Raw genomic sequence first — 26,281 nt, forward strand, 5'->3', positions numbered from 1 at the left:
TCTCTTCTTCATGGTGTTCCATTTTAGGCCTTATGTATAACTGTGCACTTAATAAATGTCTCTCTGCTCTATGAAATTCCAGTTCAACCTATGTACAACTCTTCCTCTTAATAATTCCTTACACTAGGTGAGGAAAGGATTGAACTCAGCTGTCATACCCTCCATAGTCAATAACTCTGCCAACCTCTGCTGTTAAAGCTCACACATGAAGAATGACCACTTGTGTGACGAGTTAGTGGGTGCCAGAGAAACCCTCCCCCAGTACAAGTCATCATTTTCTATGAGAGAAAATGGCAATTAAAAGATGTGCAGCATATTTCAATATAGGCCACTCCTACAAATAAAAATGATCCAGGTTCAATTCCCTGCATGGCATCACCCCCTTCCTATTTCTGCAACCTCCCTCCTCCAGCCCTACAACCCTCTGAGATCTCTGCACTCCTCTAATTCTGGCCTCTTGAGCAACCCTGATTTTTTAATTGCTCCATCATTGGTGGCCGCACCTTCAGTTGCCTAAAGGGCCCAAGCTATGGAATTCCTTCTCTAAACCTCTCCGCCTGACTTTCCCCATTTAAGACACTCCTTAAAACCTACCGGTTTGATCAAGCTTTTTGTCACCTGACCTAAGATCTCCTTTTGTCGCTTGGTGTCAGACTTTCTTTTATAATGTTCTTGTGAAGCACCTTGTGACATTTTATCACGTTAAAGGAACTATATAAATATGTTGTTGTTAAAAATATTTGACTAAACTTAAGAATTCACAATAGTTTAGCAAAATTATTTGCCTTTTAACTTTGCCAACAGATTGTTGACAGCTCTAGGTTAAACTCTTTTGGCGCTGCCTTGCTGTTGACAACTGTGGTGTGTTGTTTTCTTGGGTACAGTGTGTGGTGTTGCTGCTGGATTCTCCACCAATCACCAGAAAAGCGAAAACAAACACTTTTCACGGGGAGGAACTCGTGCCACACAAGCGGAAACCTCTAGAAGTCGGAGCGGCAGCGCCGTCCGCAGTTTCATTTTGTCTTCAAATAACAAATATATAGTGTGGCGCGCAGGAAAATATTGTTGTTTAAACATCAAGAAGTCGCATCTTCGAGCGCAAAATATATAAATACAAGAATTAAATGGAAAAGAATTCACCTGTGTTTTTGGTGTGAGGTAAGTGGCCAAACTCGGCTGAGTTTGTCTTTCACTTTGACTTGTGATTACGTTCGTTTGAAGTCATTTTTAATTCGCCTCTTTTCCTGAATCTAACTAGTTCGATGAAAAAAAGAGAAAAGTTACAGAAGAAACAAACCATTTATATTTCTAGTTTTTACCTGACGGCCCTTGTTTGGTGCGGACTGTAGCTTTTTAAAAAAATTGGCTAATTCGCTGGCTGTCACTTTTACGCTGAAAACATTTCGTAATTACTTTGAAAGCGAACTTTAGCGCAATTCTTGAAAGTTTGCCGTGGAAAATAGATCATATTTCAGAAATAGTTGTATAACTTCGAAGTTGAAGATTTGTTTAAATCAATAGATTTATGTGATGTTTGTTTATATTTTCGATGTTATTCTTGATTCAACAATTTGGTTTTCTTCGGAGTTTTAAAAAAAACTTTCATTACTGTTGTGTATCGAGCCCGAGAAAAATGTTGATGGATCTGTGAGTGAGCCAATCCTAAAAGCAACGCCCGCGACAGACCAACTCATTGGGCCATTCTTCCGTTCCGATTGGGTGTACCAAATGCCAATCATGATAGCCACCTATCATGATTAGCCAAATGTGGAACTTAGTGAAAAAACAGAAAATGCTGGAAATACTCAGATCTGGAAGCATCTGCAGAAAGAGAAACAGTTAATGTCACGTCGCTGACCTTGTGTCAGAACACTTACTTTATTAGTGTTAAGTTACTGCCGTTGACAAGCCCTTCTCAAGCATGCTTGTAAGCCAAGCACTTCGTTCATGAAATGCATAATCAAGAGTGTCATGTTGCAAACTGGTTCATTATTGTCCTTGTAAGACAAAAGTCAGAATATAAACTGAATATTTTTCATGATTTTTTTTGTCCTACAAGCACAATAAACTGCTAATGCTGGTCATATGCCATTACATTTCTTTTTCTTGTGTCATGTAAGGATTTTCTTTCAAACGTTTCTCCTCTCTCTCTAGAGGGGTGCCTAATACTGGGATACACTGCCATGTGTGTTGGCCATCTGTCCTCCAAGTAACCATTCTTTGTGTGAACTCTCCAATAGAAATTGCTGACTAGCCACAGGTGTGCCTACAGCGATACCATTTTAGCCCAGGTACTAATTTTAGTAGAAAATTCCTTACATGTACTCTCATAATACAGGTAAATACACTTCACATACGGTATTGGCAATCCCTCGTGTTGAGGATGATTCTTCCTTGCGGATGGCTGGGTGAAAGTGAGATGCCAGTGTTGGCTGTGGGTTTGCAGATGTCTGATGAACCCTATCTTAGCCTTGCAGGCTCTTCCACAGTAAGGAGATCGGTTGTCGGCCAGTAGAGGTGGTGATGGATTGTTGGCTCAAGCAGCTGCCCTCTCTTTCAGTTTCTCTTGCCATTCTCTCTCAGTGGCTGTTGTTGTTGATTGGAAGCTGGGGGGGTAAAGTGAGCTGTGAGGAGGATGCAAAGAGGCTCCAATGTGATTTGGACAAGTTGTGTGAGTGGGCAAATGCATGGCAGATGCAGTGTAACGTGGATAAATGTGAAGTTATCCACTTTGGTAGCAAAAATAGAAAGGCAGATTATCTGAACGGTGATAGATTGGGAAAGGGGGAGGTGCAACGAGACCTGGGTGTCCCCGGTCGCTGAAAGCAAGCATTCAGGTGCAGCAAGCAGTCAGGAAGGTGAATGGTATGTTGGCCTTCATTGCAAGAGGATTTGAGTACAGGAGCAAGGATGTCTTACTGCAGTTATACAGGGCCTCGGTAAGACCACATCTGGAGTATTGTGTGCAGTTTTGGTCTCCTTATCTGAGGTAGGATGTTCTTGCCATGGAGGGAGTGCAAAGAAGATTTACTAGGCTGATTCCTGGGATGGCAGGATTGACGTATGAGGAGAGATTGGGTCGACTCGGCCTATATTCACTGAGTTTAGAAGAATGAGAGGGGATCTCATAGAAACCTATAAAATTCTAACAGGACTAGACAGGCTAGATGCAGGGAGGATGTTCCCGATGGCTGGGGAGTCCAGAACCAGAGGTCACAGTCTCAGGATACGGGATATGCCATTTAGAGCCGAGATGAGGAGAAATTTCTTCACTCGGAGGGTGGTGAACCTGTGGAATTCTCTCCCGCAGAAGGCAGTGGAGGCCAAATCATTAAATATATTCAAGAAGGAGATAGATATATTAATGCCAAAGGGATCAAGGGATATGGGGGAAAAAGTAGGAACAGGATACTGAATTAGACCATCAGCCATAATCTTTTTTGAATGGCAGCAGGCCCAAAGGGCCGAAGGGCCTACTGCTGCTGCTATTTTCTATGTTTCTATGATAAAATTTTTGATGATGAATTATGCCATTTTGGTCACGATTGAGCATCTGTTTCCCATGTGTTGATGTTAATAGAGCAAACTTTCATGGAGGCTTTGAGATTGTCGTTGAAATGTTTCCTTTGGTCCTCGTGTGGACAGGCTTCCTGGTGTAGCTCCGAGTAGAGCACCTGTTTAGGCAGTCTCGAGTTGGGCATTCTGTTGACGTGTCCAGTCCATCTGAGCCGACGAGATTATCATGGCCTCTATACTTGGCGTTTGTGTCCTATAGGATGCTCACGTTTGTTCTTTTGTCCTTCCACTTGATTCACAAGATCCTTCTAAGACAGCGTTGATGTTATTCTAGGACCTTGATATGGCGGCTATAAGTTATCCAAGCTTCAGCACTGTAGAGAAGCAGGAGGTGAACCCCTGCCTGCATAGACTTTGAGTTTAGTGTTGGGTCTGATATCACGATTCTCAAAAACTCAAGTATGTAATTTACCATCGGCTGAACTAACACATTGGATTCAGTGGTGTACCTCTTCAATGGCAGCTTTTTGGGATAGGTAGCTTCCAAGATAGGGAAGTCAGGGATATTTTCCAACACTGCACCATGAATCTCAATTGAAGACGTTGGACTTGGTGTAGGTTGATAGAGGATTTTGGTCTTCCTGGTGTTCAGGGTAAGTCCCATGCTCTTGTAGTCTTTGATAAATATGTCAGTTATCTGTTCTTCAGAGTGAGCACCAACTTGTGCATTGTCAGCATACTGTAGTTCTTTCACAGAAGTGGTTGTTGTCTTGGTTTTAAGAACATAAGTAATAGGAGTAGGCCATTCAGCCCCTCAAGCCTGCCCTGCCATTCAATAAGATCATGGCTGATCTGTCCCAGGCCTCAACTCCTCTTTCGGGCCTGCTCCGCATAACCCTCGACTCCCCGAGATTTCAAAATCTATCTACCTCCTCCTTAAATACGTTTATTGACCCAGCCTCCACAACTCTGAGGTAGAGAATTCCAGAGATTCACCACCCTCAGAAGAAATTCCTTCGCATCTCAGTTTTAAATGTGTGCCCCCTTGTTCTGTAACTATGTCCCCTAGTTTGAGATTTCCCCCACCAGTGGAAACATCTTCTCAACATCTACCCTGTCAAGCCCCCTTAGAATCTTGGATGTTTCAATAAGATCACCTCTCATTCTTCTAAATTCTAATGAATAAAGGCCTAACCTGTTTAGCCGTTCTTGATAAGCCAACCCCTTCATCCCAGGAATCAGCCGAGTGAACCTTTTCTGAACTGCCTCCAATGCTAGTATATCCTTCCTTAAATACGGGGACCAAAACTGTATGCAGTACTCCAGGTGTGGCCTCACCAACACCCTGTACAGTTGTAACAAGACTTCCCTATTTTTAAACTCTAACCCCTGGCAATAAAGGCCAAAATTCCATTTGCCTTCCTAATTATTTGCTGCACTTGCATGCTCACCTTTTGTGTTTTGGCCTTCAGCTGGTTGAGATTGAAGATTTTGCTATCAGTGTGGTGTTATTACCACACCTGGAAGGAGCCTAACAGTAGTAAGTTGCAGCATTGCTTTAAGAAAGATTGAGAATAGTGTTGGTGCAGTGACACACACCTGTTAGCCTGTTTTGACAGGGAAGGGGTCTATGGTAGAGCCGTTGCATAGTACTGTTGTTTGCATATTGTCATGTAAGTGACGGATGATATTTGTGAATTTAGCTGGGTGCATCGCTCTAGCACCTTCCAAAGGGCAGTTTGATTCACCTGAGTCGAAGGCTTTTGTGAGATCGAAGCAAGCCATGTACAAAAGGATGTTCTCTGCACTTTTTCTGAAGTTAGTGTGCTGTGAAGATCATGTTGGTTGTTCCTCTGGGGGTCGGAAGGCACTCTGGAAGGACCTCCTCTGCAATTGGCAAGAGGTAATTAAGTCATCTAGCTAGGGCTTTGCCAACAGTTGAGAGCAATGCTATGCCCCTGTTGTTGCTACAGTTCAACTTGTTTCCTTTCTTGAAGATTGTAATCATTATGGCCTCTCTAAGGTCACTTGGAATTTCTTCATTCTGCCAAAGCTTCACAAATGGGGCCTGTATCCGAGAGATCAGTATGTCTCCTTTGTGTTTCAATACTTCCACAGGGATATTGGATACAGGTTGAAACTGTCAAAAACAATCAAGATAGGATCTTGGAAAATCAGGTCGCTAATGGATAATTCAATGACCTGAGACGAACAGCGATAGTAACCCGAGAGTTCTGACACCTAAACATTGACATAGTAGCCCTTGGTGAGACCCATCGAGCAAATGAGGGACAAACCAAAGAACATGGTGGTGGTTATACTTCCTTCTCAAAAGAGAAATCATGAGAAGAAAGCAGAATTCATGGAGTTGGCTTGCCATCAAAAACCAACTTGTGAAGAGACTCCATAAACCTCTTGTTGGGATCAATGACTGTCTCAGTCTTCAGCTCAAAGGCAATCAATCTGTTATCCTCATCAGTGTTTATGCACCTGCCTTGGACTCCGAGGGCGAAGTGAAAGAAACCTTATATCTCAATCTAGATGCAGCTCTGGCAGCTGTACCAACAAGGTCAAAGATCATACTTCTTGGTGATTTCAATGTCTGTGAGGGACAACCCCTTGGCTGAACACCATTGGGAAAGCAGGGAGTTGGAAAGTCCAATCCCAACAGTGTACGTCTCCTTGCCCTGTACGCTGAATATGATCTTGTGGTCACTAACGCCCTTTTCCACCAAAAAAAAAATGGCAACATGCAAGATTGAAGCACTGGTACTTAATAGACAATGTGATAGGAAAATGCATGTATGTAAATAGTGGGTAAGGGCAGGAGAGAGCTCACGCATGATGCCTGTGTAGTTGACCAACCAACAAACAAGTCACTGTCTAGGTCAGTATTGTTACTGAATAAATGATTAGAATTGTCATGTAAGTGACGGATGACGTTTCTGCCTCGACCAAAAGTTTTATTTTCATCTGGTTGATAGCGGTTACCAATTTATTGAGCATTGGATCATTGCCTCGCTCACTTCTGATTTTGTGTTATGGAAGATTCTGCAACAGGTGCGTGTCCACTGTAGTGTTCTCTAACTGCTCTTTCCAGTGGGTGTTGATGCAGTATTTTGCTTTTGTTTTAGTACAATGTACAGTTTTGGTCTCTTTACCTAAGGAAGGATGTACTTGCTTTGGGGGTGCAACGAAGGTTCTCTAGACTGATTGATTCATGGGATGAGAGGGCTGTCCTATGAGGAGAGATTGAGTAGAATGAGATAGTTGAGGCAAATGTAGAGGTTAAAGCAAGCAAGTCCAGTAGGCAGGCTAGGCAGGGGCAGGACAGGGAGCGTGGAAGGTCTGATAGGCTAAACTGCATTTACTTTAATGCACGAAGCCTTAAAGGTAAGGCAGATGAACTCAGAGCATGGATCGGTACATGGGATTGTGATATTATAGCTATTACAGAAATGTGGTTGAGGGATGGGCAGGACTGGTAGCTCAATGTTCTGGGGTACCGATCCTTCTGGCGTGACAGAGGTGGAGGTAAGAGAGGAGGGGGAGTTGCACTATTGATTAGAGAGGACATCACGGCAGTACTTAGAGAGGATATCCTGGGGGGAATGTCCAGCGAGGCCATATGGGTAGAACTTAGAAATAAGAAAGGGGTGATCACTTTGATGGGATTATACTATAGGCCCCCCAATAGTCAGAGGGAATTGGAAGAGCATATATATAGGGAAATCACAGATGGGTGTAGGAATTATAGGGTTGTAAGAGTAGGTGATTGTAACTTCCCTAATATTGACTGGGACTGCCTTAGTACTAAGGGATCAGATGGGGAAGAATTTAAGTGTGTCCAGGATAGTTTTCTGAAGCAGTATGTGGATGGCCCGACTAGAGAAGGGGCTACACTCGACTTCCTCTTAGGAAATGAGGCTGGGCAGGTGGTTGATGTGTCAGCGGGGGAGCACTTTGGGACCAGTGACCATAACTCTATTAGCTTCAAGATAGTTATGGAAAAGGAGAGGACTGGTCTGCAGGTTGAAGTCTTAAATTGGGGGAAGGCTAATTTCGATGGCATCAGACAGGAACTCTCAAAAACTGAATGGGAGAGGCTGTTTACAGGTAAAGGGACGTCTGGCAAGTGGGAGGCTTTTAAAAGTGAGATAGGAAGAGTTCAGGGCTGGCATGTTCCTGTTGGATGGAAGGGCAAGGATGGCAAGTTTAGGGAACCTTGGTTGATGAGGGATATTGAGAGTCTGCTCAGGACAAAGAAGGAGGCATATGTCAGGTATAGACAGCTGGGATCAAGCGAGTCCCTCGGAGTATAGGGGATGTAGGACTACACTTAAGAAGGAAATTAGGAGGGTGATAAAGGGCCTTGAGATTTCCCTGGCAGATAAGATAAAGGAGAAACCTAAAAGATTCTACAAGTATATTAAGAGTAAAAGGGTAGCTAGGGAGAGAGTAGGTCCCCTTGAGGATCAGTGAGGTAATCTATGTGTGGAGCCACAGGAAATGGGTGAGGTCTTAAATGAATATTTCTCGTCCGTATTTACTGTGGAGAAGGTGATGGAAGCTAGTGAGTTCAAGGGAGGGAACAGTGATATCCTGGAGCATATCAACATTATAAAGGAGGTGGTGTTGGAGGTTTTGAAGCGCATTAAGGTGGATAAATCACCAGGGCCTGACCAGGTGTATCCTAGGATGCTACGGGAAGCAAGAGAGGAGATTGCTGGGGCCCTGGCAGAGATTTTTGTATGATCGTTGGCCACGGGTGAGGTACCGGAAGACTGGAGGATAGCTAATGTGCCTTTATTTAAGGGCAGCAGGGATAAGCCAGGGAACGACAAGCTGGTGAGCCTTACATTAGTGGTGGGAAAGTTATTGGAAGGGATTCTGAGAGACAGGATTTATATGCATTTGGAAAGGCATGGTCTGATTAGGAATAGTCAGCATGGCTTTGTGCGTGGGAAATCATGTCTCAAGAATTTGATTGAGTTTTTCGAGGAGGTGACCAAGAGGATTGACGAGGGCAGGGCGATGGACGTTGTCTACATGGACTTTAGCAAGGCCTTTGACAAGGTCCCGCATGGTACGCTGGTCCAGAAGGTTAGAACCCTTAGGAGTATTGACAGGCAGAGAGATCTGGGCGTACAGGTCCACAGGTCACTGAAAGTGGCAACGCAGGTGGATAAGGTAGTCAAGAAGGCATACGGCATACTTGCCTTCATCGGTCGGGGCATAGAGTATAAAAATTGGCAAGTCATGCTGCAGCTGTACGGAACTTTAGTTAGGCCACACTTAGAATATTGCGTGCAATTCTGGTCGCTACACTACCAGAAGGACGTGGAGGCTTTGGAGAGGTTACAGAAGAGGTTTACCAGGATGTTGCCTGGTCTGGAGGGCATTAGCTATGAGGAGAGGTTGGATAAACTCGGATTGTTTTCACTGGAACGACGGAGGTGGAGGGGTGACATGATAGAGGTTTACAAAGTTATGAGCGGCATGGACAGAGTGGATAGTCAGAAGCTTTTTCCCAGGGTGGAGGAGTCAGTTACTAGGGGACATAGGTTTAAGGTGCGAGGGGCAAAGTTTAGAGGGGATGTGCGAGGCAAGTTCTTTAGACAGAGGGTGGTGAGTGCCTGGAACTTGCTGCCGGGGGAGGTGGTGGAAGCAGGTACGATAGCGACGTTTAAGAGGCATCTTGACAAATGCATGAATAGAGGGATACGGTCCCCGGAAGTGCAGAAGGTTTTAGTTTAGGCAGGCATCAAGATCGGTGCAGGCTTGGAGGGCCGAATGGCCTGTTCTTGTGCTGTACTGTTCTTTGTTCTAACACATAGGATCCAGGGTGAACTGGCAAATTGGATACAAAATTGGCTTGATGATAAGAGGCAGAGGGTGGTAGTGGAGGGTTGTTTGTCAGATTGGAGGCCGGTGGCCAGTGGTGTGCCTCAGGGATCGGTGCTGGGCCCTCTGTTGTTTGTCATATATATTAATGACTTGGATGTGAATGTAGGGAGCATGATTAGTAAGTTTGCAGATGACACCAAAATTGATGTCATAGTGGACAGTGAAGAAGGTTGTCTCAGGTTACAACAGGATATAGATCAACTGGGAAAGTGGGCAAGGGATTGGCAAATGACAAATGTAAAGTGATGCATTTTGGGAAGTTAAACCAGGGCAGGACATATACAGTGAATGGCAGGGCCCTGGGGAGTGTTGTTGAGCAGAGAGACCTTGGGGTGCAAGTACATAGTTCCCTGAAAGTGGCAACACAGGTAGACAGGGTGGTGAAGAAGGCGTATGGCATGCTTGCCTTCATCGGCCGAGGCATTGAGTACAAGAGTTGGGCCGACATGTTACAGTTGTACATAATGTTGGTTAGGCCGCATTTGGAGTACTGTGTGCAGTTCTGGTCGCCGCACTACAGGAAAGATGTGATTAAGCTAGAGAGGATGCAGAAAAGATTCACAAGGATGTTGCCTGGTTTGGAGGGCTTGAGTTATATAGAGAGATTGGATAGGCTGGGTCTGTTTTCCCAGGAGCGAAGGAGGCTGAGATGGGACATGATAGAGGTATATCAAGTTATGAGGCATAGATAGGGTAGATAGCCAGAGTCCGTTTCCCATGGTAGGGGTGACTAAAACTAGAGGGCATAGATTTAAGGTGAGAGGGAGGGAGATCAAAGGGGTAAATTTTTCACACAAAGAATAGTGGGTATCTGGAATGAGCTGCCAGAGGAGGTGGTGGAGGCAGGAACAGTAGCAACATTTAAGAGGCATCTGGACAGGTACTTGAATGAGCAAGGCATAGAGGGATATGGAATTAATGCAGGCAGGTGGGATTAGAATAGATAGGCATTATGGTCAGCATGGATGTGATGGGCCGAAGGGCCTGTTTCTATGCTGTACAACTCTATGACTCTGAGAATGGGCTTGTATTCTCTGGAGCTTAGAAGAATGAGAGATGATCTCAATGCAACGTATAAAATTCTTGGATTTGACAGGGTAGATGCTGAGAAGCTGTTTTCCCTGTCTGGAGATTATAGAACTACAGGTCATAATCTCAGGATAAGGGGTCAGCCATTTAGGATGGAGATGAGGAGAAATTTCTTCACTCCAAGGGTTGTGAATCTTTGGAATTCTCTACCCCAGAGGGCTGTGGATGCTCAGTTATTGAGTATATTCAAGACTGAGATCGATAGATTTTGGGCACTAAGGGAATCAAAGGATGTGGGAATAGGGTGGGAAAGTGGAGTTAAGCTAGAAGATCAGCCATGATTGAATGGTGGAACAGGCTCGAGGGGCTTTGACCTACTCTTCCTATTTATTTTTTTTCTTCATCTTTTCCTTGTCTTTTTCCCAACTTTTCCACCGTGGTGGTGAAATACAGTCCTGCAGCCCATTTTTAAAATTTATAAAGTTGGCTTGACACTGTTCCACTCCAGTTGGTGCAAAATCAAAGCAGTGCAAATACACCTCCAAGATTGGCGAATTGATGCCAGTTCAGCTGTAGTTACACAATTTTCCTCACTTCTCCTGCAATGTGGAAACCATTTTGTAGTGACACACAATATGTAGCATCTTACTGGTTGGTGAAATAATTCCTGTTGTTACATTATAATGTTTCACTTTCTTGTCTACATAGAATTACATTGAGTCTGCAGCACAGAAACAGACCATTTGGCACAATGGGTCCATGCCAGTGTTTTTGCTCCACACTAGCCACCCCCACCCCTACTTCATCCAACCCTATCACCATATCTTTCTATTCCTTTCTCCCTCATGTGCTTATCTAACTTCCCCTTAAATACATTTATGCTATTTGCCTCAACTGCTCCCTGTGTTAGCAAGTTTCACATTCTGACCACTCACTAGGTAAAGTGTTTCTCCTGAATTCTCCATTGGATTTAATGGATTATTTATTGGAAATAATGCTGGAACAGTATAAAACGTTGGTTAGGCCACAGCTAAAGTATTGCGTACAGTTCTGGTCACCACGTTACAGGAAGGACGTAATTGCTCTGGAGAGAGTACAGAGGAGATTTACAAGAATGTTGCCAGGGCTTGAAGGTTGTAGCTATGAGGAAAGATTGGATCGGCTAGGGTTGTTTTTCTTTGGAACAGAGGAGGCTGAGGGGTAAAGGCCTGCTACCTGACGGGACTTGACGACGTGTCGGTCTGGGTCAGACACACACGGTATTAATTGGACTTGAAAGGTTGTTTAAAAAGCTGAAGATTGGAGCCATAAAGTCAGTGATTGTTTGGTCACTAGTTAAACAGAAACCCATGGAGATGTGCCCAGACAGGTTGTGCCACACTGTTCCAGTATCTATATTGCTTAAAATAAACACAGCAATTGCCCGAAGGCTCAGAAACTATCATTATACATTACCTAGACTCCTGCTTTACAGGTTGAAATACTTGCTGCAAGTTTATCCAGTGAGCAGCTGAGATACAGAGACCAGGAAGGTCCTGAGCGATTAATTATTATAAAATATACAGTATATAAAAAATATTAAATTATCACTGTCCGGACTCTAGTCTACATACATACAGTATCTTTTACAGCCTTGATACTATGGCATAGACAAGAAATGGAGCATGATATGGCAGTCAGACTTCTTAAATCCATTTTCCATTAGTCTTTATGACTTGGGATTCATAATATATTCTTCATTACCAATCTGTACCATTGTGTTTTTTTCCCCTGGTTAATCTGTGCATTTCTGCTTCCAAATCTGAAGTGAACGCAATGAAAAGCAAACATTAGATCTCCATTGTTTCTGTCTCTTTAATACAAACACAAATAGGGGGCCTAAGTTCTGTTTCAGGACCCTATTGTGAAATGGAGCTGCCCTGAACACAGCTGATGCCTGGCTGGCTGCGTTCAGGATAACCATCTACACTGGCCTAGTCAGTGGTTCTTAAAGGGCCCATTACGTATCCTCAGCTCACCACTCTAATTTTAAATCAAGTCCCAGGCCCACAATTGTGTGGGTCTTGAGCCTATCCATTCCAGTGCAGGTGGTGTACGTTGCACCCAGTTCATGTTGGCAGGCTGGTGCAAACAAATTTCTAGGCCCGTGTACCGAGCTCAGCAACAACTAAACAGCTGAGCAGTGCGCTGGTGACTCAGGTGGAGCAAAGCAAGTTGTTTAAAAACTGCCAGTTATGATAATCGGCACAGGCTCTGAGTCATGATGTTCTGCTCAGCATGCTGCTGTGATGCTACTTGTTTTCGGAACATAGGCCATTCAGTCCCCTGAGGCTGTTCTGTCATTGTTAGATCATGGCTGATCTGCAGCTTAACTCTTCACTTGCCTTTTGTTCCATAATCCTTAATACCCTTAGCTAACCAAAATCTATTGATAACATTTCAATTGTCCCCCCAGCATCCACTGCCTTTTGGGGGAGAGAATTCTAGATTTTGACTCCCCTTTTATGTGAAGAAGTGCTTCCTGACTTCACTCCTGAATGGCTGGCTCTAATTTTAAGATTAAGCCCATCTGTTCTGAATTTTCCCACCAGAGGAAATAGTTTCTCTGTATCTACCTTATTGAATCCCTTTTTTATCATTTTAAACACTTTCATGAGATAGGAAAGTAGAATGCTAATCTAGAGGGAATCCGAGCCAAGTTTATGCAACCTGTCCTCATAATTTAACCCTTTAAGCATTCTGGTGCATCAGCACTGCACCCCCTCCAAACTCAATATATCCTTCCTAAGGTGCCCAGAATGAAATGCAGTTACTGCTGATTGGTTGGGCAGGGTATCTGATGGGACAATACAACTGAAACATCACCTCCTCTCTCTATTCCTGCCCCTTGAGATAAGGCCTTTTAAGTTATTTTTGATCCTGTGGACTCACTTAGTGATTTCTGTACATGGGTATCCAAATGCTGTTGCTCATCCACACTTCCTAGCTTCTCATTTAGAAAATACTCTGATCTATCCTGGGTCCAAAGTGGACAATCTCACACTTGCCCACACTGAACTCCATCTGGCATAGTATTGCCCACTGACCTTAATCTATCAATGTCGCATTGCAACTCCCTGCTCCCATCGACACTATTTACTGTGCCTCCCACCTTTGTATCACCTGCAAATCCATTCCAACAGCAAAGAGACAGCTGTGATTTTGAAGCTCCGGTCTAATTTGAATTTGGCAAGTGAGGTGTGGGCATCCTGTTGCAGCTCGCCGTTCTCCAGCTTCCAGCAGAGGCCCCTGGATAGGTGTCCTGAGGATGGGAGAGAATGTGATGCAGAGGCAGGGCGAAGCCAAGCTGACAGCTGCCTGCAGTATTTTGGTGGAGCCAGGACAATGATTGGAATGCTAGTACATATGAGTAAAGTGTTCACATTGTGAGCTCTGCCCCAAATTGCAATTGGGGTCCTGGATGTGTCATTAGGACCCTGATTTCCATGGGAAAGAGGCTGATTGCTTGTTTCAGGTAGGTGCTTCAGCTGCCCAGCAGTAGGCCCCTGTGAAAATTACAGTGGCCCGATCATGTGCATTAACAGGACAGTAAGGCTACTGACCCCATTTTTAGTTCCTTACCGCTGAGCTAACATCAAATATTCCAAGTGATAATTGGCCCCTCTGTTTCCTACCTCCAGTCCAATTACTGACCCATGTCACAAGGTTACCCCAATTTTCTCTTGTGCAGAACTTTATCCAGTGCCGCCTTAAAGTCCATAGAAGCAACATGAATAGACGCTTCCCTAACACCGTGCTAGTGATCTGCTCAAAATGTTCAACTAGATTAGTCAGATTTGACCTACCCTTCTCAAATCCACGTTAACTCTCTTTGATAGCTCGTACTTCTCCAAATGCTCAATCACTCTGTATCTGGTGATCTTCTTTGGCCTCCTTATCTCGAGAGACAATGGATAAGCGCCTGGAGGTGGTCAGTGGTGTGTGGAGCAGCGCCTGGAGTGGCTATAAGGGCCAATTCTAGAGTGACCGGCTCTTCCACAGGTGCTGCAGAAAAATTTGTTTGTCGGGGCTGTTACACAGTTGGCTCTCCCCTTGCGCCTCTGTCCTTTTTCCTGCCCAACTGCTAAGTCTCTTCGACTCGCCACACTTTAGCCCCGCCTTTATGGCTGCCCGCCAGCTCTGGCGAACGCTGGCAACTGACTCCCACGACTTGTGATCAATGTCACAGGATTTCATGTCGCGTTTGCAGACGTCTTTAAAGCGGAGACATGGACAGCCAGTGGGTCTGATACCAGTGGCGAGTTCGCTGTACAATGTGTCTTTGGGGATCCTGCCATCTTACATGTGGCTCACATGGCCAAGCCATCTCAAGCGCCGCTGACTCAGTAGGGTGTATATGCTGGGGAAGTTGGCCGCCTCGAGGACTTCTGTGATAGATTCCAGTAATTTCCCCACAACTGATAAACTGACAGGTCTGCAGTTTCTTGGTTTCTCTCCTCTTAAATAATGGAGTGACATAGGACTTGCTAGATGAAAAAAGACCAAGGTCCATCTAGTTGGCCTTCTACCATCCTGTTAGTTGCATGATACAACGATAATGGAATTATTAACCGATAGCAATCAATCTATTAGTCTATAACAGCTCCAAAAATTACACATAACCCCAGTGGTGAAGAGCTTTAGGAAAGTCACCTTTTTCCGCCCAAGCCTGCTATACTCACCACATGTCATGTCCTGTCATGTCACTTCTCAAATTTCTCATATACTGTATCCACATGCAGTTTTCCAATCCAAAGGCATAATTCCCAAATCTAGAGAGCTGTGAAAAATTATGACTGACGCACCTGCAATTTCTTCACCTGTTTCTTTTTAATAACCTGAGGTGGAAATCAAGTCCTGGATATTTGTCTTACATCTTTGTTGGACATTAATCTACAAGCTATTTTATTGTACATGTCAATTTGTTTGTTCTAAATGGGATAACTCCTCTGTTAATAGTTTACAGAGGCGTGCCATCAGAATGTGTTATGTATTTATTGTTGGCAGTGCATATTAGTAAAATGCCCTAGTTATTTTCTTCTTAGTGGTAGAAATTCTAGTTTAGCAGCTAATAATAAGGATGTTGAGTACAATAATGTTGTGTCTTGTCTTGGCTAAAGTCATGAATTATGTATTTTGCATGAAGAGTATTGCACACCCCTTGCAGAGTTTTATACTGAAATGTACTGTGTTTCTGCATAATTTTTGGATGATATCATTTCTCTGGCATTCAAGGCATATAAAAGAACTTGAGACAGAGAAAGGAGAAAAAAAACTTTGATCTGATAAGACACGTTGTTGACCTCTGCAGGGAAGTGACTGGTTGTGATAGGAGCTCAGTTCCCTGCTTCTCTCAGCTTTACTCATAATACCCACAAAAGTCAAAGCTTACAACAACTTGCAATTATTTAGCACCATTTGACTTCACAAGATGCTAATATCAAAAAAAAAAATGGTGCAGTCAAAAAGCTACTAGGAAGGTGAGTTCAATTTCTGATGTTTGATACGTTTTAAGGAGGGTCTTAGGGGAGGGAGGTGGAGTGAGCTATGTAGCAGTTGACGTATTGTGGATGTGGGACTTCTGATTAACTTGTACGCTTACATATTTTGGTAATCACTTTGTGTACGTACATAAATTGAGTGAGCGATGGAGACTCTGTTACGTGCATGTGGGAGAGAGAGACGTTTAATCTGTGTGTTTCACAGATTTGTAATCTGTTGGGTATGTGGGCTGCTTTACCTCTATTTTAAAATGTTTACATACTCTGGTAGTGGAGGGATGCCTGAGAATTATTCCTAAATGCGGTAAGCAGCATTCAGCAAACTAATCTCTTAAATAACATGTAACTTTTCATTGGGTTGGTTTGTTGTTGGAAGTGTTGACTGCTTGTCTATTATCCAAGTGAAATTTGCACGAAAATTACACCAGTGGTTCAGCATGTTTATCCAGTGAGTACCTAGGATCATTGGAAATAGGAACAGGAGTAGGCTGTTTGGCCCGTTGAGCCTGCTCCACCATTGAAACAGATCATGGCCGATCATCTACCTTTATGCCATTTTCCCTCAATATCCTCATATCCTTTGTCACCTGAGTCATATAGACAACGATTTGCATCTATATAGCACCTTTTTAATGTAGAAAAACATCCCAAAGTGCTTCACAGAGGTGTAATAAACAGTGGAGTAGAAAATTCCTCTTTCTCTCCTGTGTGAATTGATCCCAGACGACCAGTGGTAGGGGTGCTCCAAATGGCTTTAGTGTTCCTGCTGGGGATGAGAAAATCATCCAATGTTCTTGCTCCCAGTCACTATTCATTGATCCCTGCTGGGCAGTGGACCTTGTTGAGGGAGGATATGATGAGGGTCAGCTGCAGTGACCTTGTAGTTAAATGGCCCACAAGGGATTCTTTGTGGACAATTTTTTTTTTTCTCCAAAATATACTTTATTCGTAAAAATCTGTAAAAAATACATTACCAAACAGTTTCAAACAGCACCAAGTCAAAAATTACAAACAGTGCAAGGGTGATCAGTTTCCTTCAATACAATCATGAGTTGCCTCACAACCCTTCCATTTCATTTGCCATGCCATATACATTTTTTACATTTTACAGCACACAAAATTTTCCTGATACAGTTCAAGGGGTTTCCCATGGATCCAGCCCCTCAGTTCAGCTTGGTGGGGGGACCTTACACAGTGGTCTTTCCCCACTGAGCCTTTGCTGCGGCTGCCCCAAGCTTTAGTGCGTTCCTCAGCACGTAGTCCTGGACCTTGGAATGTGCCAGTCTGCAACATTTGGTCGTGGGCAACTCTTTGCGTTGGAAGACCAGTAAGTTTCGGGCAGACCAAAGGGCATCTTTCACCGAATTGATCGTCCTCCAGCCCCAGTTGATGTTTGTCTCGGTGTGCGTCCCTGGGAACAGTTGTTAAGGACAATGTGTAAATAATGGCCACTTGGGTGAGGTAGGGAAGGACAACTGGCAAGGATCTAACACCTTTAGAACAAAGTGAGTAAAGCCTGGCTACCCGACCCGAACCCGACTAGACCTGACCACATAGGTCGGGTCGAAATTCCGAGTCCAGCATTCGGGGTCGGATCGGGCTGGACAGTGCTGCTTCCAGAAAGTCACTGGATCAGGCTTACCCATGATTCCCCATAACTCCAGCTGCAGGAATAGCCTGCTGCCGGAACAGATGAAGGAGATTTAAAGGCCTGCCCGGGTCTGGGGGAAAAAAAACCCGACCTGAACCCGACAGAACCACATCGGACCTGGCCTGAGTTGTTCCATTTTTTTCCTGAGCCCGACCATAGTGCACTCACTGTACTTACCACTTTTGGATGGAATGGAAGGAAGCTGCAGCATGAGTGCGATGATGTCATAGAGACGCTCACTGTGCAGACTCAGATTCTGTGGAGTCCGGATGCGTGTCTCCCTCCTTGATGTCCTGGACTCCCAGCTCAGCTAGGCTTTTCAAATTTTGACGCTTACTTACTCAACTTCCCTTTTTCCCTCCCAGCAGAGCAAAAGGTAGTACTGTGCCCGGCCCGACCCAACCTGAGCCCGAAGGCCGGACCCGGAGAGCAACCCGACCCGCCCTGAACCCAACACATGTCGTCAGATCCCATCTGGTTCGGGTCAGGTAGCAGGCCTTTAAGGAGATTCGTGTTGGGTCGGGCGCAAAAAAAAAAACTGAAATGGCTCTGGTCTGGTCGGGTTTTAAATTTATATCCGAGCCAAGCTTTAAAAGTGGGGGGAGAAAGCTACTGAAAGGGAACATTTCCGGAGTATTGAGGTGGCCTGTGTACCTCTCTATGTAGAACAGTGAGAGCTAACAGGTATTGTTATTAACTTGTTTCTTGTCTATCTCTGCACTGTTGTGTTAATGGTAGGGAGACTATCCATAAAGTGCCTTTCACCAAGTACATGCTTGCCCCATTTCGACATAGCTACTGCCTTTGTTTCTCTGTCAGCTAACCAGGATAAAATGTGATTTCAGCCCAACTGACATTTTGACTAGTTTTGTACTGAAAATAATTTTCGTGACAAACCTCAAAAATCAACAATTACCTATGGAATTTCCTGACTTGTTATGTGATCTATCATTATCAGACCAGAAAAACTCCGACTAATGCTGACCAAAAGCAAAAATCTGACTCTTGACTTGCTTCCAGGATTTATTAATAATTTGTAAAACACACAGCCATTTAAATGGCCAATTTGCCAATAAGTTTCCTAACTTTGATAACATCACATCATGTAAACAGTGCCAGAGATTTAATTTATTTGATAAGCTGAGGATAAGGGGATAGTTCCTTCTCCCCTCCTGGAAAAAATGCCACCTTTTTCTGTGGTACAGTTCTGCAGGCACTTGGTGTCCTCCAGCACCTCCACCCAGGTGACAGTTATGCATGAACTTTGACTATCAGTGGACTATTCAATTGGTGTTGACGGTGATTCTGTTGTCCCCCAACATCTATTTGTCTGATGGTTCAGTAATTTAAAATTGCAATGCTCCACCATTGTCAAACAATTTAAAAACAAACTGTGGTACAAAGCTTTGCACTAAACAAGTTCCCCTTTCAAAACGAGTTCTTCCGAGTGTCAACCATGCTGGTTAGGTTCATGAAGGGATGATTTGTGTACCCCACAGTCTGACCGCCTCTTAGGTTCTGGGCGATTGAATGAGATCAATATGTAAACCACACCTAGGGATCTAGGGCATATGTTTTTGAAAGGTCACCTTAGCTCCTACGTTGATAGAAATATTTTGCGGCAACTACTATGCTTTCAGAAAGAATTATTTTATTTAGAAACCTAGTTAAAGGGTGAAGGACTGCAGTGCAGGACCCCACCAAGTTTGAAAACAGCAGGAAGGAAAGATAAACTAAATTTAAACTTAAATTTTAAATTTAAACTCCCTCATCCCTGGGACCATCTGGTAAATCTCCTCTGCACCCTCTCAAGGACCTTCACATCCTTCCAGATGCAACACTCAAGTTGTGCTCTAACCAGAGGTTTATAAAGGTTCAGCATAACTTCACTGCTTTTGTACTCAATGCCTCTATTTATGAAGCCCAAGATCCCATATGCTTTACTAACCACTCTCAGTATGTCTTGCCACCTTCAAAGATCTATGCACACGAACCCCCAGGTCCCTCTGTCCCTGAACACACTTTAGAACTGTGCCATTAAGTATATATTGCCTCTCCCTATCCCTTCTACCAAAATGCATCACCTCACTCTTGTATTAAATTCCATCTGCCACTTGTCTGCCCATTCTGCTAGCCTATCTGTCCTGTTGCAGTCGATTGTACCATTTTATCTGCCACATCTCCAAGTATGGTATCATTGGCAAATTTTTGAAACTTTACTCTGTATTCCAATATCCAAGTCATTCATATATATCAAAAAAGTGTCCCAGCACTGACCCTTGGGGAACACCATTGTCTGCCATCCTCCAGTCTGAAAAACAACCATTTACTACAACTCTGTGTTTTCTGTCCTTAAGCTTTTGTTTTGCCCAAGTTGACTGTGACCCTCCTATTTATTCCATGAGACTCGATTGTGTCAACCAGCCTTTTATGTGGTACTTTGTCAAATGCTTTATTAAAATCCAAATAACAACATCCATTGCTTTCCCTTCATCAAACCTTCTCTGTTAATCAAAAAAAATTTGATTAAAAGGCAGAACGTGCTTGACTACAAATTTGTGCCTGCTCTCGCTAATTAACTCAAACCTCTCCAAGTGCCTGCTGTTTTTCTTTTTCCTGATTTATAGTTTCTAAAACCTTGCCCATCACTGATAAACTGACTGGCTTGTAGTTATTAGGAATGACCTTGCACCCTTTCTTGAACAAGGGTGTCACATTGTCACTTTCCAATCCTTTGGCACTACCCCCTGAATCTAGGGAAGATTGGAAAATTATTATGACAAGCCATCTGCTATCTCCACTCCCACTTCCCTTAGCAACCTGGGAGGCAAGCCATTAGGATTACTCTAAGCATAGCCAGCCTTTCCAGTATATCTTGCCTATCAATTTTCATCCCATCCATTACCTCTACCATCTCTGCTCCTACCAATTTAATTTTGTCTGCATCCTCTTCCTTAATAAACACCGATACAAAGTACTCATTAAGTATTCTAGCCTTGCCCTGTATTCCTAAGCACACATCATCACCTTTGTCCCTAATAGGCCCCACCCCACCTCTCACTACCCACTTACTATTTACATGCTGGTAGAAGACTTTTGGCATTGGCCAAATGGCATTTGGCAACTGAGGGTAGCTTTTGAAATCAGGATCTCAATGCAAGTGATGTATTTGTGGGCTGCATTGCTCGTTGATGCACAGCTTTCAACAAAACTTTTTAGTGAATAACCCTGGTCTATAATAAGAACATTGTTTTCAGTCAGATCTCCTTTCTCTTCTGTTTCTGCTGTCAGGTGTGTTATGAAAGTGATTTTTTTCAAATTTTGTTTTTTGAGGATTCGTATTTTAGAGTTGTGGACATTGGTTTATTTGAGAAAACTGAAAAGGCTGTATGGATGTCTTTTTTACAAGGGTCACCGAGCAGTCTTGTTTGAAATCTACCTTTTACTGGAAATCACAGGCTTTAAGCTTAATGAATAACAGAAACCTTGGTGACTTGGGGGAAATGTTTACGGAGAAGTGACATGTCAAGATTTATAGTGGTCAGGAGGTTCTGACTTGCTGTTTGGGGTTTCACTTCTGAGATATTATTTTGGTTCAGTTGGGGTGTGGACTCTGTTTGAAGGCAATTGGAGGTCAGCCTGCTGAGACATAAGACACCAGCTTATATTTCTCTACCTTTTTGAAAAACCTGCAAATCCAGAGTGGGATAACTGAAACCCCTGATGCCACATTTTTCTTGGAAAGCTTTCCAAACTACTTCTCGACATCTCCAGAAAGGATCCCAGTGATCCGTCTCTGTATACCCGGATGCCAGACCAAAAGGGACAACTGACGTCTTTCCATATCTTTTTCCTCCAAGAATTAGCAAGTATTTGGCCAATGTGTGTGTGTGTGAGTAGGGCTAAGGTGAAAAGGGAACTTTTCTATTTCAATCTATGTGTTAATGCTTTGCTTCATTACTGGATAAGTCTTGTTTTATAATCTGATAATTTTGTTTATTAAAGAAACCTGGTTGGTGTATTTTATGCGGGGATGAAGAGTAGAGTATACGATTCACCGTATCGGTAACTGGGTAAACATTTAAATATATGTTGTGACCTGTGGAGAAGTGGAACTAGAAAAGAAGTTCCTTCCACCTCTGTCATAACCAGTGTCCCCATGACATAAATCATATTCTTCATATTCTAGCTCCACATCCGTGCTATCTAATCTAACCCCATTCCCCTTTTCTTTGCCTGCCCCCTCTAATATTTTTCTTCAAGTGTTTATTTTGATTGTTTTAAATTCAGTGATCTTGCTTTTTTGGTTATCTGTAAGGAAACCCTTTGGCACATTAGGAATTTCTGAACTAAGCTACTGAGGAACCCACCTGTCCAGTTCTTGATTTCTGAAGTGTGCACACTACTCCTGTGGTGGGGGGAAGAGACTCTACTTGCCCAAATCTCGAGTTCAGGCACAGGTTGGCAGAGCAAGGTTTAGCCCACCCCACCCCACCCCATGTGTGTTCAAGGATACTGCTGGCATTTATTCAGCTAAAACTGCACAACATATCAGTACACAGCAATGGTAAGCTTTTCCTCCAGCTAGGTCCATACTAGCTGGTAGGGCATAGGCTTGCAGGGTTGTAAGGAGCCAAGTAGAAAGAATCTCAAAACCTCAGGAGAGGTGTACTGTGTCATGTTCCATTTAGTGACCGGCTGTCTGGTTAATCATTAACAATAGTAACTGTTGCCAAGTAAAATGTCTTCTGCCCTGATTTGATCTGTTAACTGAAAAAAAGACATTACCATGGTGTACCTATGTAGCTTGGTTTGGGGTACTGTCAGTGCATTCTTCTCTGTTGGTTGATTAGCTTGCGGCTTTGGTGATGTCTGTGGGTGTTGTTCTTTACATTCACCAAACCCAAAGAACCTGCCCCAAACTGAAAGTGACTACTGCAGTGGCAAGAAGTAAAGAGAAGAGGGTGGAGAAAGGGAAGAAGAATTTTTGAAATTGGTTTGCTGGTGATTTTATAATCAAAATAGTGTAGATGCTGTACATCTGAAACAAAACTTTAAAAAATGCTGGAAACACCCAGCAAGTCAGGCAGTGTATCTGAGAGAAACAGAGTTAACATTTCAGGTACATTACCCTTTATCCAAACCAGCAATGTTCTCCATTATTTTATTCTTTCTTGGGCTATTTCTTTTCATGTGTGTAATCTTAATGCTGTATGTAGGGCAGAGGCTGCATTAAACTAATGTCCTTTATGGAAGGAAATCTGCTGTCCTTACTCTGTCTGGTTTATATGTCACTCCAGGCTCGCAGCAATGTGGTTGACTCTAACTACCCTCTGAAATGGCCTAGCAACCCACTCATTTGTCAAGAAGGTGAATCACCAACTCCTCCTCTAGGGCAATTAGGGATGGGCAATAAATGCTAGCATTGCCAATGACACCTGCATTTTGTGAATGAATGGGAGAAAAAGAAGCACAGAAGAATGTGAAATGAAATTGCAGGAAATCAAGAAACTGCTTGTCATGACTGCTAGAAAGCTGTCAGCACCAATCCTTATCTCTGCAGGCAATTAGTGCTGCCTGCATGTGGAGGATAGCACTGGGGAATCACATGACCTCCCAGAAGTTTAAAAAGAACAGTCATAGTTACCAGAAAGCAAGTCATAATTTGATTGTTAGACTACTGGATTTAATTTGCTAGTTGCAACACCATAGAGGTGGCTTTACTTAAGTGAGTCTCTATACCATAGCTGCATGAGCATGCACGTGCTGTGTGGCCGTGGAATAGATTATTAACCATTTGAGTGCTGGTTGTATCATTCTTCTATTTTCTCTCCTTTTTAGTCCTAGCACCTTTTTCTGGTTGAGAGGCTGCTCTCCGGCTTTACCAATATATTCTAGCTGTCTCTGTTGGGGTGCACAAAAGTGACCTGGCGTGACTGCACCTCTGGTCCTTGCTTCCCTTTGGGGATTATGTGGTCTCTGCTTGTGGCTCATTTGAGATCTGGAACTATCTGTGAACCAGTGTCCTGCCACTCCATGCTACAGTACATCTCTGACACTGTGCCACTCTAGTGGGACACTGCGCCATGACTGTTGAATGTTATTTTCTTTCTTTTGTACTCTCTGCTTTGATCACCTGCAGAAAAGCAGATCATTCTAGAATGAATAGATTTAATTCAGAAAGCAGTATCAACATTTTACCTTGCACATTAGATCATTTTTGATATTTGAACAAAAATTTGTCAAATGCCATTGGTTTGGAGCAGTCTAGATATGTGGAATTGGAAATGGATGTTAGGAACCTGCTTTTTGAAGGAAATGAGAACATAGAAAATAATAAAACCTCAGGAGCAAAGGGCTTAAAAGCCAAAATTTTTCCATTAGTTTCTGTTGAACTTCTGTTCTTTATTCAATGAGAAATAATGAGGACTATTTCGTAGAATCATTGAATTGTACAGCACAAGAGGAGGCCATTTGGCCCATTGTGCCTGTGCTGGCAGTGTTTTTGTTTAATGTTTGTAGTCTGCAACCACCTGAGAAAATCTGCATGGATATGTGAAGGGTATGTCATGTATGACTAATCTAGTTTATTTTTTTTGAGGAGGTCACTAGCATGATGGATAGGGAAGTGTCTATGGATGTTGTCTATATGAACATCAAGAAGGCATTTGATCTAAACCCAGCTCCTAGTAGCTAGAGTCCACACAATAAAACTGCCCACATATTGGCTATTAAAAAGAAAAAAAGACTTGCATTTCTATACTGCATTTCACAACCAAAATGCTTTACAGCCACTATACTTTTTGAAGTATAGTCACTGTTGTAGGAAACATGGCAGCCAATTCTGCATAGTAAGGTTGTACAAACAGCAATGTGATAATGACCAGATTAATCTGTTTTAGTGATGTTGGTTGAGGGATCAATATTTGGCCCCAGGACACTGTGGAGAACTCCCCTACTCTTCAATTAGTGCTTTGGGATTTTTAACATCTCATCTAAAAGCAGCCACTTATGGTAATGCAACATTCCCTCTGTACTGCACTGGGAATGTTGGCCTAGATTGTGTGCTCAAGTCTCTGGAATGGGACTTGAATGCAGCACAGTCTGACTCAGACTCGAGTGCTACCTACTGAGCCATGATAGGCGATAGCATCCTTAGAAAAATTAAACTAAAAACAACTAACACTGATCCAACAACTTGTGACAGTGTTCATCATTTATCTGTATTGTAGTCTGGCCAGCATAAAGGCTGCACTCTAGTCCATTTGAGGGGAGGATTACTTGGGGGGAGGAGGATGGGAGCACCTTATATTGAAAATGCTCCTCATTTCAGTATGGGAACAAATATCAGCTTCTCTGATGGCTCAGTGGGCAAATACACTACATGATGCCTTTCTGAACTATACAGATCAAGAAGGTCTGTGGTCTGAATTAACTGATCTGTGTCAAGGCAGTAGTAAGGGAGCTACGGTTGGTTTCAGTACCCTTGGATCCATACCTTTTCATGTTCGTAATACTGTGTAATACTTTTGGTCTTCTAATTGAATAATTACATTTTAGGTTTGCTTTGTAACATCGATTTATGTTCATATTCAAATTCCTGTCATCTTTAGCTTTAACTACACATTTACTATTTTGTTTTTATTGTTTTGAACAATTGAATTCTGATTTTTGAAGGGATATTGAGACTAATTCATCGAGGCTGCACTCTCAACACATGTCAAAGATGGGGCTAATATAACCCTGATCCTGTAACCAGCACTCTAGGGCTCTGTTCTGATGAGGATCACTGACCTGAAACGTTAACTCTGTTTCTCTCCACGGATTTTAGATTTTTAGATTTAGAGATACAGCACTGAAACAGGCCCTTCGGCCCACCGAGTCTGTGCCGACCATCAACCACCCATTTATACTAATCCTACACTAATCCCATATTCCTACCACATCCCCACCTGTCCCTATATTTCCCTACCACCTACCTATACTAGGGGCAATTTATAATGGCCAATTTACCTACCAACCTGCAAGTCTTTTGGCTTGTGGGAGGAAACCGGAGCACCCGGAGAAAACCCACGCAGACACAGGGAGAACTTGCAAACTCCACACAGGCAGTACCCAGAATTGAACCCGGGTCGCTGGAGCTGTGAGGCTGCGGTGCTAACCACTGCGCCACTGTGCCGCCCATAAATGTTGCCAGACCTGCTGCATATTTCCAGCATTTTCTGTTTTCACTCCGCCTGTAACTTTGCTGAATTTGTTCAGCTATTCTAACTTTCCCATGCATCTGATCTCACTGGTTCTTGCACTTTTTGCAGGTTAGGCTTACTAACAGGTGACCTACTTCCAGACTTCTGCCAGTTCTAGATCAGCTAATTTAGCACAAATTAGAATTGAACCTGGGCCATACCATGCCAGGTGGTGCTTTTACATATTGAGCCATTAAGGAATTTTGTCATTGTCTGACTTGGTTGGACAAGGGAAGAAGAGTATTTATTTAATTGTCTGACTTGGCAAATGGGCTATTTCTGAGGTATAATCCACCCTACTCAACCAAATTGTCTGACTGCATGTAGCCAAGTGTCATACTGCTATCCAAAGTCAGAAGAAATATAGAACCCCCACTATAAAACTTGATGAC

The 26,281-nt window shown here is 43.3% G+C and overlaps 1 protein-coding gene across 4 annotated transcripts in view; it reads left to right on the forward strand.

The window, feature by feature from the left end:
- The first annotated feature begins 951 nt into the window (after window positions 1–951).
- LOC137358592 (signal transducer and activator of transcription 5B-like) overlaps window positions 952–26,281 on the forward strand; it is a 117,217-nt gene continuing 91,887 nt past the window's right edge. For 3 of the 4 annotated variants that reach the window (XM_068024632.1, XM_068024631.1, XM_068024634.1), the window contains exon 1: window positions 952–1,158. The gene's annotated coding sequence lies outside the window, so the exon portion shown is untranslated. Of the gene's footprint in view, window positions 1,159–2,154; window positions 2,292–26,281 lie in introns of all 4 variants that reach the window. The other variant, XM_068024633.1, reaches the window with a different exon arrangement.

The sequence above is a fragment of the Heterodontus francisci genome, chromosome X (genome assembly GCF_036365525.1).
Source record: "Heterodontus francisci isolate sHetFra1 chromosome X, sHetFra1.hap1, whole genome shotgun sequence".
NCBI lineage: Eukaryota > Metazoa > Chordata > Chondrichthyes > Heterodontiformes > Heterodontidae > Heterodontus > Heterodontus francisci.